We start from the raw sequence: 13,716 nt of genomic DNA, 5'->3' as shown, positions 1-13,716 counted from the left end.
TTGGCTAACACTCGAGGGTCGGTAAAAACTGTACATCGAAGTACAATTTTGTACGTCTAAGTATAAAAAAATACTTCGACGTACATATTGTACATCAAAGTACATTTTTCTTTTTACTTAGTTTTTTTTTTTTTATTCAATATTATACATACAATGTGTACATGTATATGATCATACAACATAGTATAGTGATTGTACAAAGCAATAAATTCAGACATGTTATACAAGATATGCTAATATGTATATATTTTTTTCAAAGAGAAAAGGAAAGAACAACAGAAGAATAGTTATGAAAAATGATGAGTTGTATAGAGTCGGAAGAAAGCATACTGGACTTGTGTGTTTTGTTGTACATTCACAATGATCTTATAAGATTGAAATATCTATATATATATATATATATATTTCAGAAAGATAAACTAACATAAGAGTGAAATGTATATAAGTGGACAAACATTATAAGAATTTAATCCGATTCCATTTTTGTTCAAAGATTTGTAATCTGTCATTACTGAGGGCTATTTCTTTCTCAATCTGGATTTTTAGTTTAAGACTATGGACAAAACAATTAAAATTTGGTACTTGTTTTTTGTACTTCATAATAAAGATAAAATATTTCATCATTATAAGAATAAAATTAACAATATTATTACAGTCTATTGATTTCAATGAGGTAATTCCGAAACTTACATTTAAGAAAGATAGTTTAACGTTTAGTTGCTGTTGTTCAAGAAAAATTGCTAATTGATTCCAAATAGGCTGGATGTGTTTGCACTCCCAAAAAAGATGTTCTATAGTTTCGATGTTTTCACTGCAGAAGTCACACAGATTTGAATTAGATAATTTGCATTTAAAGAGATATTTATTTGTAGCTATAATTCTATGGATGTATTTATATTGAAAATTTCTCAGTGTGCTTTCAACAGTTGCTTTATATGGCATGGTAAATATGTGTTTCCAATTAAGTTCATGTTCTCCGAAAAGGACTTGCCATTTATTTTGGGTTTTGGAGTTTTCTGTAGGGTTTTTAATTTGTAGTGTGTAAAATATTTTATTTTTGTTTTTTCTTCCAAGTATGTTTTCTACGAATTGTGTTTGGGTACATGGTGTATTATTTGTATTGATTTCAGATTTAATATGTATGGGTATGCTTTTGATTAGTGTGTAATACTTCAGGAAATTATTTGAAGGTATTCCGTATATGTAGCATATATCATCAAATGAGTAAAAATCCTTAATTCTGAAGTCATATAATTGGTCGACATATTTAATGCTTCGTTCAAACCAATATTTATAGAAAAACGTCTTATTGTTTGAAGTTATGTCTTTATTGTTCCATAAAATAGTTTTACTGCTGGTTTTGGTTTCTAGGTTATGAGTGACATCACTCCATGCTGATAGAACATCAGACAGAAATATGTTTTCGTTTGCAATTTCATGTAAGATAGTATTGCTGATGTTACATTCAAAGAGTAAGGAGTCACCATATTTTTTTAGGATTTTCTGGTAGAATAATTTCCATTTACTCGTATTGGTATTATCTAGGTATCTTTTGACCCAGCTGCATTTGATTGCCTTCAAGAATGAGTCAATGTTCGTTAATTGGATACCTCCATTTTCTACGGATTGAATTAACTGAGTTCGTTTTATTTTGTCAGGCTTACCGTCCCATATGAAATTAAATATTGCTGATTTTATATCGTTAATAACCTCATTTGGTGGATTTGGGAGAACTGCTAATACATAAATTAATTTAGGAAGTGCAAACGTTTTTAATACTGTGTTTTTTCCGATTAGTGTAAGTTTACGGTGATGCCATGATTTTAAGCAGTTTTTAAAATTCTGTAATTTAGGAAGTATATTTTTAAGAACTGTATCCTTTTCATTATTTGTGAAAGTAATTCCTAACGTTGTGGCTTCATCGGATGTCCAATTAAATTTCATTCTTTTTTATATTGGACATTACTTTGTTTTAATTTACCTACTCGTAGCACAGTACATTTACTTTTGTTTAGTTTAAGACCTGATGTCATTCCGTAAAGGGTTAGCGACTCTATTAGGTTATGGAAAGAATCGTAATTGTCGTTTAAAAAATAAGTTGCATCGTCAGCAAATAGGGACTGTTTGATTTCTTCGTCAGGTTCTAGTGATATGCCTTTTATGTTTTTATTTGATTGAATGTGATGTGATAGATACTCGATGCAAATAATAAATAGCGATGATGAGAGTGGACATCCTTGTCGAACCCCTCGTTCGATGTTAAAACTGTTTGAAAAGAAGCCATTGTTAATGATTATACTGTTAATATCGGTATAGAATAGTTTGACCCATTGAATGAGACTTTCACCAAAGTTCATATTTTCTAAGCAAGAGAACATAAATGAGTGATCAAGCGAATCGAATGCCTTTTCAAAGTCTGCAAAGAATATTAGACCAGGATTATTTGAATTGTTGAAATAGTTTATGCATTCTTGGATAAGACGAACGTTTTCACCAATGTAACGTCCTTTTATGAAACCAGATTGAGATTTTGAAATGATTGATGGTAATATTTTTTTAACTCTGTTTGCTATACTTTTAGTTGCAATTTTATAATCATTGTTTAGTAAACTAATTGGGCGCCAGTTCGATAAGGATTCTAAGTTTTTTCCAGGTTTTGGAATGAGTGATATTATACCTTGTTTTTGAAGCGTAGTTAAGTTTTCATTATTATATGAATAGTTTAGTGAATTAATTAAATGTGTTTTGATATCATTCCAAAATATTTTATAAAACTCAATGGTGATACCATCAGAACCTGGACTTTTGTTATTTTGCATTTCTCTTAGTGCTAATCCACATTCATATTCATTTAGTAATCCGTCACACAATAGTTTTTCTTCTTGATTTAAAGCGTGTTGTGTATTTTTAAAAAGGGTGTTATTTTCAACATTTTTTCGTTTATAGAGGGTTTCGAAAAATAAACGCTGTTCTTCTAGTATTTCAGTTCTGTTTGTTATATCTTTGCCATTGACTACTAATTTGTGTACAGTTTTTTGTTCACTTCTACGCTTTTCAATGTTTGCGAAGTATTTTGTGTTTTTTTCATTGTGTTCAACATGCTGTGCACGCGCTCTTAGTAGTATTCCATTGAGTTGTGTATGATAGATTCCATCTAATATTTGTTTTTTTAAAGTTATTTCATTTTCAATGTCGGTGGTATCATTTGTGTTTGTTTGATGCAATTGTTTTTCAAGTGTTTCAATGGTTTTGATGGTTTCAGTTTCAAGTTTATGTGTTTCTTTTTGTTTAAATGATGTGTATCTAATTGTTGTATTACGTATATTTCCTTTAATTACTTCCCATAAGGTGTTTGGGTTTGCATCTTTATTATTTTGAACTGTATTCAATATTTCCTGTTTTATTTGTGTTTGATATTGTGTATCTAATAAGATGCTGTTGTTAATTTTAAAGTATCCTGGGCCTCTTTCAGGTTGTATATTGTGCAGTTTAAGTTCAACTAGAGAGTGGTCAGTCATAAATCCTGGTTTTATGTTACATGTGTCAATAATGTTGCAAATAGACTCAGAAATTAAAAAATAGTCTAATCTACAAAATATTGTTGGTTTTGTGTTTGAGTGCCAGGTGAATTTGCTTTCATTTGGATATACTGTGCGCCAGATGTCTATCATATTGTAGTTTTCTATTATGTTATTTAAAATGATTCTATTTTTAGGATGGGTATAAAGGTTTCCTTTCTTTTTATCTATTAATGGGTTCAGGACAGTATTGAAATCACCACCGATTATAATGTTTTTATCTTGGTTATTAATTATAAAGGATTGTAATGTTTCGTAAAATGTGGAATCATCTATGTTAGGACCATAGATGTTGATTAATGTTAATTGTGTTTCATGTATTTTGATATCTATACTTGCTAGTCTGCCAATTATTATTTCGTTAAAAGATTCGACTGTGATCCCTATATTGTTTTTAATTAGAACGGCAATGCCTTGTTTATTATTATGTTGTCCACTGAGATAGATGTCTCCGTCCCATTCATCTTTTAAGGTTTGTGCTAGAGTATGTGTCAAGTGACATTCTTGTAGTAGGCATACACTATATTTTTTTTCGTCTAACCATTTCAATATTTTTATTCGTTTATTTGTGTTATTAAGCCCTTTTACATTCAAAGTACATATTTTAATCATTTAAAGAGGTGGAGGGTGATCTAAATGATAGTTTGTGTGTGATTGGTTTGTGTGTGATTGTCCAGTTAGTTTCTATTTTTAAATATGTCCAGTTGCTTTCCATTATAAGACATAAGATGTACATACATACAAGCAGAAAAAGAAAACAAAAAATATGGAAACATGAAGATAAATGTTCCATAGAAATGAAGAAGTATGAAAAATAATGACAAAAGTGAGAGAGAAAAAAACAATAAACAACTAGTCTCAAATAGAGACACAAAAAGCGCACTTCCGTACACTGTAAATACACAAAAATGAAATAGATATAATTAATAATAAAGAATAAAAACAGAACATATGCGATTCAGTGTAAAGTTAACATAGGACATTTCATATCCGAATATTAATGTTTTATTGCTTAGCTATTGTATAATTTCTTAAAATATTTAGAAGTAGATGTTAAAAGTTAATCAGTTAACATTTGAATTATTTTATTTTTTAAAGGGTACTTGAATAATATTTAAGAGTTTATAAGCGAGGTCGTTTTACATGTCATGTGCACACAACAATTACATAGTAATACTCATATGTTGTAACAATATATTTTTATAATATGATAAATGAATCTGGTTAAACAAAAGTTGGTTATATGCATTGGACAATGACATATACGACATCAAGGATTATAGTCATATTCAACAGCAGTTTTTATCAAGAAGCTGGTAAATAGTTTTTAGAGAAACAATTAAAATCAGGCAAACATAGGATAAACATAATCATAAGCACACAACAATTACATAGTAATACTCATATGTTGTAACAATATATTTTTATAATATGATAAATGAATCTGGTTAAACACAAGTTGGTTATATGCATTGGACAATGACATATACGACATCAAGGATTATAGTCATATTCAACAGCAGTTTTTATCAAGAAGCTGGTAAATAGTTTTTAGAGAAACAATTAAAATCAGGCAAACATAGGATAAACATAATCATAAGCATAAATTTTATAATAAAATAGGTTTTTGCTTTCTATAGAGATGGTTGTTTACATGTGGATTAAGGTCTTATACTGAAAGCGTTAAATTGCAAGTAAACAATGTAGATACTATTGATTATTTTGCATAAATTTATTTTTATAAATGCCTGAATTAGTTTTTGTGAGAAACATAATGATATACATTCTCCTGACAAAGCCTAAGTGTGACAACCATGCTACTTTTATTTCCTATATGAATTTTATAAGCCATTTATTATTTCTGGTGTTTGATGTAAATTTTATTAATATAAACTTTCAGGGGAAATCAATAATTTCACAAGAAAAGACGTTTCTTTACTAAATGTGTAGCTAGTATACTTTAGAAAAAGGATTGAATACTCTGGCCAATAATGTTGAATCATACAGTGAAATTTAATATAGCATCTCACTTTCATAGAACACTTTAAAAAAGCTTCATGTGAAAAACGAAAATGAAGCAATTGTATAGAAAAATGATGACAGAAGTTGAATAGTGTTAAATGAAAATATAAGAGATGATCTTAGCTTTACCACTTCCAATACCTTCAAACTTTAGTATTTATCACAGTAAACCCTTAAATGAAATCTTTTTGTGTGTGAAGGTATCTAAGTGCATACATTATTTTTCAAAGGGGACACTGAATGACTTGGTATTGAAATAAGGATTTACAATAAACAGTTTTATATTAATAAATATTGTTATTTTACACACACACATACACATAAAGACCTTAAAATAGCACTTTCATTATGGGAAACTTATTTTCTAATTACATGAGTAACAAATGATATAATCCTGACTTCAAACAGTAACTGCTTTGATGAAAATCTGATCATCAACTTTGTTTGCATATTCATTTAGAGCAAATAATTACATGAGCAAGTGTGTATACATAAACAGAGAGTTTGAAATAAACAAAACACAATTGTGCATAAAGGTTTCTGTAAGGAAATCAATGAAAATAAGATCATTAAATTTGTTTGTATACTCAGTTTCAGCAAACAGACACACAAACGCATGCATATAAATAAACATAAAGTTTGCACAAAAAATACATCATGTGCATAAAGGATTTTGTAAGGATATCAATTAAGATCATAATGTCAAATTCGTTTGCATATTCAATTTCAGAAAAAAACAAGATGTGTTTGTGAAACGCAATGTCTCCCTATATGACGTTTGACCTTAAAGGATGGCCTTGACCTTGACCCTTCACCACTCAAAATGTGCAGCTCCTTGAGATACACACGCATTTCAAATATAAAATTGCTAGCTTCAATATTGCAGAAGTTTTCATAAAATAAGCAATTTGGGCCACATAAATTTGACTTCTGACCTTGAAGGATGACCTTGGCCTTGACCTTTCACCACTCGAAATGTGCAGCTCCATGAGATACACATGCATGCCAAATATCAAGTTGCTCTCTTCAATATTGTATAAGTATTCATAAAATAAGCGTTTTGGGCCACATATATTTGACCTCTGACCATGAAGGATGACCTTAGCCTTGACCTTTCACCACTCAAAAAGTGCAGCTTCATAAGATACACATGCATGCCAAATACGAAGTTGCTATCTTCAATATAGCAAAAGTTATTGCAAAATGTTAAAGTTGGCGCAAACCAACCAACAGATCAACCAACCAACCAACAGACCAACCAACAGACTGGGCAAAAACAATATGTCCCCCCACTACTATAGTGGGGGACATGAAAAACACATGAACACAAGCATATACACAAAAGAGAGTTAGCACACATAAAACAACAGGCACATGCATACAGGACATTACTAGGATATCAAAGTGTTGTCAAGAACACTCGGCATGATATGTCAAAACAGGAAATTTATAAAAACACACATCAGGTTTATTATATACAAACAACTTGAACACAAGCATATATACATACAGAGAGTAAGCACACAAAAAACAATATCATATGCATAAATGACAATATTAGGATATCAAAGTGTTGTCAAGAACACTCAGTATGATATGTAAAAAAAAACAGGCAATTTATAAAAACACATATCAAGTTTATTTTATACATTATTTTGTTTAATTTTCTGTGACAATATAATCTACAACTATGAACATATTTTGGGAATTATTTGAACATTCTTAACATAAAAACTCACTTTTTATTTTTAATTAGTTACGAGGAATATCAGAAGTAATATGGATAATCAGTTCATGTTGGTTCAGCATCTTTAACTATAATATTATTTCTATACTATAATTCTTATTTAAATGACTGAGGTAAAGTTTTGTTTTGACTACTTTGACAAGAGAAAAGTAAAATAGACAGGTAATATTCCCACTGATCCGAATTAAAAAACAACAACTCAGAGCCTGGTATACGAAGATCAAAACATAAGTCAACATCAAGATAAAACAAATCTCTGTAAGTGAATAGTATTTTGCCAACAAAGATGTCATAAACGTTAAATATTAAGGCCTTTAAGTGAAACTTTATTTGCATGTATTCATGATTTTTTTGTTAGAAAGGGGCGTAACTGTGTTAGCAGAGGAAAGCTCTTAAGCACGTGCGTAGCATGATAGGTAGCTATACTTGGAATGAAAGACACAGTATGTTATGTATCGATATTATATTTAAACATTATTGTATATTATTTAAATTACATGCTAAGTTTTACCCGATAGATTGGTACTAATTTCTGAAAGACATCGTAGGAGTATACTCCATTTGTTTAATGTTTATTTTACAATATTTAACGTTATTGTATATTATTGTATATTATGATTTTTTATTGTAAATTATTGTATATGATATATTATTTGCTAAATACATCTGTTAATTTACACGCAATTAATTAGTAATAATTTCTGAAAGATATCATGGGAGCATACTTCTTACATGGACATATATACACATTGTTTAATCGGTTGATACACGCATGTGATAGAGAAAAAAATAAAAATAAACAAGATGCACAGTTTCTACAAATTATTTACGGTTTGATGGTACCCTGGATCTTTGACCATCGGGGTTTTCAACACAGTCGGAGTACAGTTTTTTTTTTGGCCAAGGCTTTTCCAACCAGTTTTTGAACTCTGAGTGTTTAATTTGCGTTGCATTTTGATTTCCTTTAAACAACGCAAATATTTTCCCTTCGAACGACCACGACTTTTCAACGGTGTCAGGCTGCTTTAGTCGCACGGATGCCAACACCTCTGCATTTAATTTCGTAAGGTCTTCATTTACATAAATTCCAGACCCTTTGAATAATTTTGCCTTTTGTAGTATATCAATTTTTGTCTGTCTCCTCACGAACTCTTTTTACTTAGTTGGTCTTGTTGACTTTCGACCCAAACTGTACGCCATACTGTACTTCCTTAAACAAGGCTACCAGGACAAATCTTAGAAAAACGACTATCATTCTAGAGGCCACATGGATGACTCAACGTGCGTAAAAAACTAGGTCATTAGATGAAATCGCAGGAAAACCTTGTTACCACTCTAAAAGAAACATGCATGAATTAATCTTGGTCAATCTTGGTGAAACTTGTTTATAATATTGACTGTGTGAATATCTAGGCCAAGTTCGATTCCGAGGAAATGCGCGCAAAACTAGGTCACCAGGTCAAATACTATATCAATCTTCTTTCTAATTCAGAAACCACATTAAAGACTCAATCTTCATGAAACGTGGTCAACGTCGGAGTCAATATCAATGCCGACTTTGAATCTGGGTCCTGTACATCCAAAGACTAGGTCAACAGATCAAATCGTAGAAAAAACAAATTACACTGATGACTCAATCTCGATGAAAATTTGTCATATATTGCAATGGACATTACATAAGCCGAGTTTATTTTGTTTCATTTGTATACAAAACTAGTTGGCCGAGTAAAATCTTACAAATAAAAATGTGTTACCACTCACGAGTCAATCTTAATGAAAATAAAATCTATGTTTGAATCTAGATAGTCGGATTAAAATCTAGTTCCAATCTTCGACAGTCTGTGTACCTTACACTCGGGTGTTCACTTCAGGTCATCGTGGCCCTCTTGTCAATAAGAAATCATCATAATAATAATAATTTAGTAAATTTGTTTGCGACACTCTGTCAGGATCATTACTTAGTCCAGCATGGGTGGATATTCCAATAACATTGCAAAAGCGATTTGCATGATCAGACGAACTGTCACTTTCAAGATCCAGGTTGCTTGGTCTAAGGTCAACGTCGCTAATCGAGGTCGAAACATACAAACGAGTAATTAGAGGATTTTGAAGAATTTCTTTTACAGCACGTTAGAAGCATACTGAGTGTTGCACTATATAACCAAAGTCCTAAATTGAAAGCCAAGTTCACAATTAGAGGTCGACAGTAAATTAAAGAAATAAATTAAGACTTGTTCAAATCTTTTTACATGAAAAACAAATTTAGTTGTTCGCTTGCGAACAACTAAGGTTAGTACTACGCGTTGCAAGTCGATCTGCTTTAACTATGCTACGAACGCATCTGAGGCTATTAAGATGCTGATAAACACGTATAGTGGGATGTTGTGTAATCTCGTGCATAGTGCGTGCTTCTATTGCTGTTTTTGGGAAACAGTCTTTTGTTCTCAACAGATAGTGGCGATCTTTTATATTCACGGGTGCTTACAACGCAATAGTAGAAGGAAAAGTTTGTTTACATCCACAGTTCCCAATTAATAAAACGTTGAACATGAGTTCACCAATTACTACAGGTATTTTATAGAGAACAACAAAAATGCTTTATAATCGCTAAAACCGATTATAAAAAAAACAACTAAAAATAACAAGTAATATCTTTATAAAAGGTAGTCGACTTTGAAATAAAGTTTGCAGTTTACGTTTCTAAATAATTAAATTGAAAACAAAAAGTTTAACTATTGTGTTGGTTAACTTGTTAGTCACATATTCACCGCATAAAATGTGTGTTATCAAATTATCATTGTCAAACCACACATGAGTGTAAGTAGATAACAAGGGACAAAACTGTCACAAAACCAGGTTTTCAGTTGAAAAAAAGTCTGATAAAGGGAGACAAGTCAAACTGTGTATTGTTAACCCCCTTGTGTAAAATTGACATTGATTTTAATTAGAAAACAAAGGCAGTTTGTAAAACATGCATGCCCCCCATATGGGCTGTCAGTTGTAGTGGAATCCATTGTGTGAATACTTTTTTTGTCACTGTGACCTTGACCTTTGACCTAGTGACCTGAAAATCAATAGGGGTCATTTGCCAGTCATGATCAATGTACCTATGAAGTTTCATGATCATAGGCCTAATTATTCTTAAGTTATCATCCGGAAACCATTTTACTGTTTCGAGTCACTGTGACCTTGACCTTTGACCTAGTGACCTGAAAATCAATAGGGGTCATCTGCCAATCATGATCAAAGTTCCTATGAAGTTTCATGATCCTAGACGTAAGCATTCTCGAGTTATTATCCGGAAACCATTTTACTGTTTTGAGTCACTGTGACCTTGACCTTTGGCCTAGTGACCTGAAAATCTATAGGGGTCATCTGCCAGTCATGATCAATGTTCCTATAAAGTTTCATGATCCTAGGTGTAAGCATTCTTGAGTTATTATTCGGAAACCCTTTTACTGTTTTGAGTCACTGTGACCTTGTCCTTTAACCTAGTGACCTGAAAATCAATAGGGGTCATCTGCCAGTCATGATCAATGTACCTATGAAGTTTCATGATCCTAGGCCTAAGCGTTCTTGAGTCATCATCCGGACACCATCTGGCGGATGGACCAACGGACAGACTGACCGACATGTGCAAAACAAATTTACCCCCTCTTCTTCGAAGGGGGGCATAAAAAAAGTCTAATAAAGAGGGACAACTCAAAATCAAAATGTGCATTGTTACTGATTGTTCATAGTTACATATTTGTTTCAAAATCAATCTATTTTTAGTTGTGGCAACCTTGACCTTGGAGATATTGACGTAATTCTTTCGTGCGACACACCGTCCAATAATTATGAACAATTGTGCCAAATGATTTTTAAATCTGACAATGAACGACAAAGTTATGGCCAGGACAAGCTCATTTATGGCCATTTTTTACCTTCAAACTCAAATTGTGACCTTGACCTTGGAGATATCGACGTAATTCTTTCGCGCGACACACCGTCTAATGATGGTGAACAAATATGCCAAATGATTTTAAAATCTGACAATGAACGACAGAGTTAAAACCCGGACAAGCTTGTTCCGCCCGCCAACCAGCCAGCCCGCCCGCACACCCGCCGACATTTGCCAATCTAATAACCAGTTTTTTTCTTCGAAAAAACTGGTAAAATTATACTTCAGGAATACCACTTATTAGTGTAAGTAGAATTTTTTTTTTACTACGGGAGCGCACATCATATGTGTCCTCACATGCCTTATTATGGGTGTATTTCTTCACCATCGAAATATATTGCATGTTAATATTTGATATACACGAAGTTTTCTTTCGAAATCTTTAAATCACACTTTCAATGCCGCGTAATGCGAAAATGGTTCTTATGCGATTCTACAAGCGTATCTTAAGCCCAACCTGTGCATTTGCACAGTGTGGTCAGGGGCGATGCTGTTCGCTATACAATTATCTAATGTGTTATGGTCTCATTATGTTTCTCCTGACCAGACTAAGAGATGCGCAGGCACACATGAGTGGGCAATACATATGATGGGCGCATATGGAATAAGACCCATTTTCGCATGAAGAGGGTCATTAAAAGCTTATCGCTAATTGCAAATGGCACATTTAAGCACAATGCTTTTCGATACAAAATTGTATTCAAAATAGCAAACTTGTAAATTAGGGCAGCCTACCAAGGCATTCAGGAACCATTTCCAGACGTTCTGACCGAGTACGGCAAACATTTGTGGTTAAATAAATTAAAGATTTTTCTCTAATCAGGACAAATTACTATTTGTTTGTTTTCTCACCTTGAAAGCAAAACTGAGTTTATTGATAGTGTGGATTATATATTCCCCCGGACGATTTAGTGAACGCGTACTGACCCTGAAATTATGCGAGATGGATTTTAAAGCGTAATTGTAACTGGGACACAATTTGTGTCTCCCAATTTCCTTACACTGAATAGTGATATATCCTTTGCGCTGAGCACAGACACAGTTATGTAGCCAAAGGTTTTATCTCAAATCAACCTTTGAAATATTTGAATATATTCATGCGTATCTGCTAGTTATGTAAAAGTCATTTAAGGTGAAAAGCAGGGTAAAACAGCTGTGCTGAAAAAGCGCATTACTGCTATATACCCATGTTTAGGTCAGAGTTGTTGACATTGTGTGAACTGTTAGGGTTACAAGTAAAGCATCAACAACAAAGTATGGGTTAACAGGGCTGTCTTTATGGCTACCTAATTGCCGAGTACTAAGTATTGCATGCAGATTTATTTTTTATTTATTTTCATCAACTATGTTATTGTATATTTTGAATTTGTATATGTTGTCAAAAGTTGTTCACAGGAAATTTCCATAATGAAATTATATTATTAGTAAGATAGGTATTTGATATTTAAAACAATATTCATTTAATATGATGGTAATTGCAAATTGTCTTTATGTTCAGTTCTCATTACCATTTTTATCATACTTACTATGCTTACTGAACGTCAAAAAGGGCCATGTTGTTGTTATCTTGTCTAGGTTATTTCTATAAAATAAATAGGATGATAAAACATGCACACACACCTCCACCCGTGTGTTAAGACACACTCTTTATAAATTTGAATGGGTTGTGTTGATTTCAAACTTGCGATTAATTTTGAAAATGAGTTGTGTCTTATGCAATAGGGAACAACTTCAGTGCCTTCAGCGCTTTGATTATAACAATTGTTATGTTGTGACAATATCTCTCTTGTAATACTTGTAAAGTCATTTACCATTGAGAATACACAATATAATTAGTAGATCTAAATTGTTCTAAAAAATGCTGTAAATCTGCTGTAAACCCATTCAATATCAGGCTTCTGGCAAACATAACAATATATCATGAAAACATGAGATCTTATCATTGATTCTCAAGTATTGTAATTTCTTGGTTAAAATGGACCAATGTGTTCTTTCCATTTGAACATAATGTATTTTTTTGAGCTAAAAACAAGAAATGTGTTTTTCAGAAACACAATGCCCGTGTGTGTGTGTATCAGAGTTTATTTACAGGTCCTATATCATATGGCAGGTTTATAAATTATCTCCCTTTTAAAGCTTATTACTTCCTTTGGATTGTACTTCTTGAATTTTGACCTTGAAGGATGACCTTGACCTTTCACAACTCAAAATGTGCAGCTTTATGAGATGCACATGCATGCAAAATATCAAATTGCTATCTTCAATATTGCAAAAGTTATGGCCAATGTTAAAGTTTTCGGACAGACAGACAGACAGACAGACAGACAGACAGACAGACAGACAGACAGACAGACAGACAGACAGACAGACAGACGGACTGACAGTTCAACTGCTATATGCCACCCTACCGGGGGCATAAAAATGGA

The sequence above is a fragment of the Dreissena polymorpha genome, chromosome 4 (assembly GCF_020536995.1).
Source record: "Dreissena polymorpha isolate Duluth1 chromosome 4, UMN_Dpol_1.0, whole genome shotgun sequence".
Taxonomy (NCBI): domain Eukaryota; kingdom Metazoa; phylum Mollusca; class Bivalvia; order Myida; family Dreissenidae; genus Dreissena; species Dreissena polymorpha.
The sequence above is the reverse complement of the archived record's forward strand: the minus strand, read 5'-3'. Positions refer to the sequence as shown.